The sequence below is a fragment of the Lolium perenne genome, chromosome 2 (assembly GCF_019359855.2).
Source record: "Lolium perenne isolate Kyuss_39 chromosome 2, Kyuss_2.0, whole genome shotgun sequence".
NCBI lineage: Eukaryota > Viridiplantae > Streptophyta > Magnoliopsida > Poales > Poaceae > Lolium > Lolium perenne.
Genome location: NC_067245.2, coordinates 156,519,875 through 156,526,055, shown reverse-complemented (window position 1 = coordinate 156,526,055; position 6,181 = coordinate 156,519,875).

The window sequence follows — 6,181 nt, the reverse complement described above, 5'->3', positions numbered from 1 at the left end:
GGTTTGTGTAAGAAAGGTTGGAAGGAGTGCCAAATAAATATGCAATAATTCATGGGAGCCGCTCTCGAAAGTCCGGTTGGCGAGGTAGTTAGTGTACCCATTACCATTCGTTGACAACAACAAACACCTCTCAAAATAATTTTACTCCTGTCTTTATAAAAATGAAAAGCTCTAGCGCATGTTAATCCCTGCTTCCCTCTGCGAAGGGTCAATCTTTTACTTTTATGTTGTGTCTCCATTATTTCTTTGAGCACTATCTTGAGAGCGCAACTGTCATTCTTAGTATAATATGCTTGTCTCAAAATATGATTGATTGTGGTATAACTTTGATGCATTTATCTTTTGACAATCACTACTTCTAGTCTTTCTATGAACTCCAGAGGTGCCCGGGCATTTATGTTTTGCCAACCAAATACAGGCAAGCGAGATACCACTTTATCATAATCTCTTATGAACATTGCAATCCTGCTTATACACATGATTCATGATGCTTATTATTAATTGTTGGTACCTCTCCATGATTGACATAGCTGTTAGATGATCTTATTTGCATGTATCTCATTATGAATTGCTTAAGTATTAGCCATAGCATGAGAATATATACATCATATGAGCAAATGTGTTCGTGAAAGTTCTTTTATCGCTCAGTTGTTAACTGAATTGCTTGAGGACAAGCAATAAGCTAAGCTTGGGGGGAGTTGATACGTCCAAAACGTATCTACTTTCCCGATCACTTTTGCTATTGTTTTGCCTCTAATTTGTGTATTTTGGATGCAACTAACACGGACTAACGCTGTTTTCAGCAGAATCGTTCAGTGTCTCGTTTTTGTGCAGAAATCCAACTTTCGGGAAAATCCTCGGAATTTATGCGAAGGCCCTATTTTCCCAGAACCGACGGAGCGAAGGACAAACCAGGTGGAGGCCCGAGGGCCCCACACCATAGGGCGGCGCGGCCCAGGGGGGCCCGCGCGGCCTGTGGTGTGGCCCCCTCGGCCGGCCTCCGACGCCCTCCTTCGGACTATTTATCGGCCTCGACCTAAAAACGCACGGGGAGAAGTCGAAGTCGCCGAAACCCTCCGTAACGCCGCCACATCGCGAAACTCCGTCGCGGGAGCCGAAGTCTCCGTTTCCGGCACTCCGCCGGGACGGGGAATTGGAGGAGATCATCGCCGCCATCACCGCCAACGCCTCTACATCAACCAGCCATGTTTCCCCCATCCATGTGTGAGTAATTCCCCCACTGTAGGCCGAAGGGGATGGTAGGGATTGGATGAGATTGGTCATGTAATAGCATAAGATTGTTAGGGCATAGTGCCTAGTGTCCGTAATTGGTACTTTGATGATATTGTTGCAACTTGTTATGCTTAATGCTTGTCACTAGGGCCCGAGTGCCATGATCTCAGATCTGAACATGTTATTGTTTCATCATGATATTCATTGTTTATGGTCTTACCTATAAGTTGTATACACATGTCGCTGTCCGGAACCGATGGCCCCGAAGTGACAGAAATCGGGACAACCGGAGGGAATGGTAGCGATGTGAGGATCACATGTGTTCACGGAGTGTTAATGCTTTGCTCCGGTACTCTATTAAAAGGAGTACCTTAATATCCAGTAGTTTCCCTTGAGGCCCGGCTGCCACCGGCTGGTAGGACAAAAGATGTTGTGCAAGTTTCTCATTGCGAGCACGCACGACTATATATGGAACACATGCCTATTGATTGCTTTGTACTTGGACACCGTTTTATTATTATCTGCAAATGCCCTGCTATGATTGTTACATGAGTTTCTCTCATCCATGCAACGCCCGTCATCCGTCCCCGTGCCTACAGTATTTTAATCCTGCTGTTTACTATAATCACTACTGTCTCTGTGTTACTCGCTGCTGTTATTTCACTACTGCTATGCTATAAAACTGTTACCTCGATAAACTCTTGCGAGCAAGTCTGTTTCCAGGTGCAGCTGAATTGACAACTCCGCTGTTAAGGCTTCCAAGTGTTCTTTGTCTCCCCTTGTGTCGAATCAATAAATTGGGTTTTACTTCCCTCGAAGACTGTTGCGATCCCCTATACTTGTGGGTCATCACGCTCCATAACTCCCTGAGCTCAACCACTCTCACATTGTGTTCATGCGCCATTGTTGATGCCACCGCGCAGATTGATCAGGCACAGCACTCCTGAATCAAAGATGGCTTCCGCAGATCTAGGGAGCGCTGAGTGGGAGAGATCCAAAATCTCCGCCCAAGACATCAACCTGCTGAAGAAACTGGGAATCAGCAAGAAGCCAAAGGCGCTGTGCTTCCCCAGTGAAGAGAGCTACCCAACCCCTCCAATGGAGTATCGGGTTAGTTTCGTTCATCATCTCATCCGCGGCCTCTCTGCCCCCATTCACCCTTTTCTTCGGGGGTTGCTTTTTGTTTATGGACTGCAACTTCATCACCTCACTCCCAACTCTATCCTCCATATTTCCATCTTCATTACTCTTTGCGAATCCTTCCTCGGCGTCCAGCCTAACTGGGCGTTGTGGAAGCGTATCTTTTTCTGCCGCCGTAATGGCTCTCCCAATGTCTCCTATAACATAGGCGGCGTTGTTATCTGCGTTCGCCCTGATGTCGATTACTTCGATGTCAAATTCCCTTACTCAGTTCAAGGGTGGCGCAAAAAATGGCTGTACATCCATGAGGAGAATCATGGATGTGCTGAAGACAACATCCCTCCTTTTGATGGTGCCGAGAAAATCTATCGCCGCCGCTCCTGGGATGCCGATGCTACTGAGGAAGAAAAAACGGTGACGGAGGCACTGATGGCCCACATCCACGAGCTCCAAAGCACCCGCGGTAAAGAACTGTCGGGTATCCAAATCACGGCGTATTTCCTTAGGATCAGAGTGCAGCCTCTGCAGGCTCGCAAAAATCCCCTCTGGAAGTATGCTGGCGACAATGATGTGGATCGCCTGTCGGTGGATTTGCCGGTCAAGGACTTAGAAAAACTCGTTCGGAAAATTTCCTCCCTCAGCAAAAAAGATGATGTCCCCTTTGCTTGTCGGGTAAAACCATACAGCGCCACCAATGCGCTTCCTAAGGTAACTTTTGTCGACTCTCTATTTTTGTTTGACATCCTTTGCATAACTCCTTTATTGACATCCTGCTTTGCTTTGTACAGAACCATCCAGATATTGTCTCTCTTCCTCCCCTTCCTGCAGGTGGGGAAGTCGAAGAACGAGCCGTTGTCACTGATGACAACCAAGATGCTCCTTGCCCTGATAGTGAACCCGCAGGTTCTCGAAAATCTGCGGGATCCTCTGAAAAGGAGGCTGGCTATGAGGCTACCACATCGGCACAGTCTCCTCCTCCTGCTGTTTCTCCAAAGAACAAGAGGAAGAGGACTGATGTCAAAGATTCCGGCACTTCCAAAGCCGAAGAAGCTGCTCCTTCACGTCGGAAGGCAGCTTTCGATCCATACCTTGAAGCCCTCGTCAGTTCGTAAGTCACCTTTTGTTTCTTACTGTTTTGCTACATGAAGATTTCTGTCTATCTTGCTTCTTATACTGTCGCCATTTAATCGTAGTGGTGACGAGGAAGAAATGTCAGCTATTGATGCGACTGCTCGAACGAGTACGTCGCATACTCTAGTTGTTTCTGAGGTGCAAGTTGAAGGACAAGAATCTTCGCCTCCTCAACAAAACACCGACGCACCTACTCCTCCTGCAAGCCCCCTTGTCCCTTCACCAAAAAGGGAGAGGGTTGAAACAGTTACGGAGCCTACCTTACCATTGGGTAGCTCCTCGACTCCTCTTTTGGATGATGTAAGTCTTCGAATGCTTTCTGATGCTGTCGATATTTTCACTATTTGTTTCTTTTCATTTTGTGCTATCGCACTCTTTCCCATACTGACGCTTTCTTTCTCTATCTTTCTTTGACAGCCTTTGATTAAGGAATTCATTCGCTTCGGTGCCCAATTCGTTGGGTACCGCGAGTACGCTAGCAAAGTTGAAGGTAATGACTCCCTGCTTTCCTTTACCCATGACTTCTTGCTCCTTTTTTGTCGCGATTTTAACTATTTTTGACTATTTTGGAAGAAAAACTTGCGGAGGCCAACAAACGTGCCGACACACTTGCTCAAAAATTAGAGCAAAGTGAGGAGGCTCATAAGAAGGCCGAATCAGATGCCAACAAGGCTAGGGCAGATGCTGACAAGGCCAAAGCAGAAGCTGCTGGTGTCGAAGAACTTCAGAAGAGGCTTCATGACGCAGAGACTGCTTTAAGCGAGCATAAGGCTGCACAAACTGCTCGTGAAGAGGCGATTACGAAGCGCTTGGATTCACAAAACCGTCGCTTTGTCAGTAAGTGCCCGCTCTATTTTGCATCCTTTGGACTTGCTTTTCTTTACTTGTTTGCTGACCAATAGAATTTTTTGACTCGACAGGGAAAACCTCTCAAGAATATGAACTTGAAGATCCCGACAATGATCCTCTTCTTGACGCGCTTGCTTTCCTTCAGTTTCACAGAACAGAAGCACGCGACGGCATTGATCAGGCCAAGGAAGGATTGTCGCGGCTCTACCCTTACTTCTTCCCGAAGAAAAAGGAACCCGCAACTTTTCTTGCTCTTGCCAAGGACTTTAATCCGCCAGAAGATCTTGGACTGAAGCTGCGCCAAGAAAATATGAAGGTTGCCGTTGAAAGCACTGTCGCCCTGGTTGCTGACAGCCAGCAAAACATCGACTGGACCAAAGTTGGCGATACACAGGAGATGGAGACCACGAAGTGGCGATCGTTGATCAAGGCTGCGGAGCCCAACACAAAGAAGATCCTCGCTTATCTTGGATTCAAGCCTACTCCTGCCCCTAGCTCATCAAAGCCGGAGGTCTAGTAGAATGCCCTATCTTTTTCTGTTTTTTATTTTCCTGTTTCTTTTGAAGTTGTCGCCACAGTAGCTTTGGCGACAACTGTCGTAGTAATTCTTTTGAAGACTCCTTCTGTAATATCTTTGTAAATTTCCTGAAGATCAATGGAATTCTATTTTGCATGATCATTGATACTGAAATTTTCTTTTCCAGTTGATATTTGATAACTACTCCACAAATCCTCATTCTGCCGATACTTTTCGTGCTTCCTCCTTCTCGAAGAAAACTCTTGTCAATGATAACCTTATCGAAGGTTCTTCGAGTAAACACTTCTCGCAAGATTTGCAAGAACTTCGCCAACAACTTCAGTCCATGAAAAAGCAAACTCTTGCGATGATGGAGCAATCCCGCAAAGCATCCGAAAGAGAGAAAATTGCCCTTCAACAAGCTAAAGAGGCCATAACTGCCAAGGAAGCTGCTATTTCGGAAGCTGAAAAAGCAACTACTCGAGAAAATAGTATGCTCGAGCTAATGACTGAAGCTAGTGTGGATATGTTAGGTATGCTTTTTCAACCCAGGACTTCTTCTGTCTTTTGCTGTACCCCCTTGTTTTTTGAAATTCCTGTTCTTTCGCTTGATAGGTTCTGTTCTCGACACTGCTGCTGAAGATGAAAGGGTAAATGTAAGAACGAACCTCCTCATTAACCTTTCACTTAACCACGGCTGTCTGTTCTGGGCCACTCCTGAGCGGACCCAACAGATTGTCAGGTTCCAAGACCGCGCGTGTCAGGTTCGCGAATTCCTTAACTTCTGCACGAGAACCTTGACCCTTGTTTACAAGACTATGTTTCCGCGAGATGAAGCTCCCGGTACTCTTCTTGGATTGATGGAAAAGTTTCGAGATGCTCCTCGGATTCATAATTTTGTACGAGCTCAATTGACTGCTGGAGCAAGATTCGCCATGATCATGATACATATTTTCCATCCAAAACTAGATCTGACGAAGATTGTCCCTGACTGCCTGGCCAAGAAATCGCGACGAAAGAATAATGTCGACGAAATTAATGAGATGGTGACTCCTGTGGCCGAAGCGATGATGGATGAACTTCTTTGGATGGATTCTGAATTCTTCGTCAAGGGGAGCTATGCTGAGCATAAGACAACTGCTGCAAATAACAAAGGTTTATCCATAGATAGTATATTAGGCCTTGACTGAGTTGTACTATATTGCAAAAAGTGATGTCTATATTTTTTGTCGAATTCTTTGTATTGATGAAATTGTCTATATTGCGAAGTGTAATCTATATTGCGAAGCCCCCGAGCCTTTGGCTGGAGCT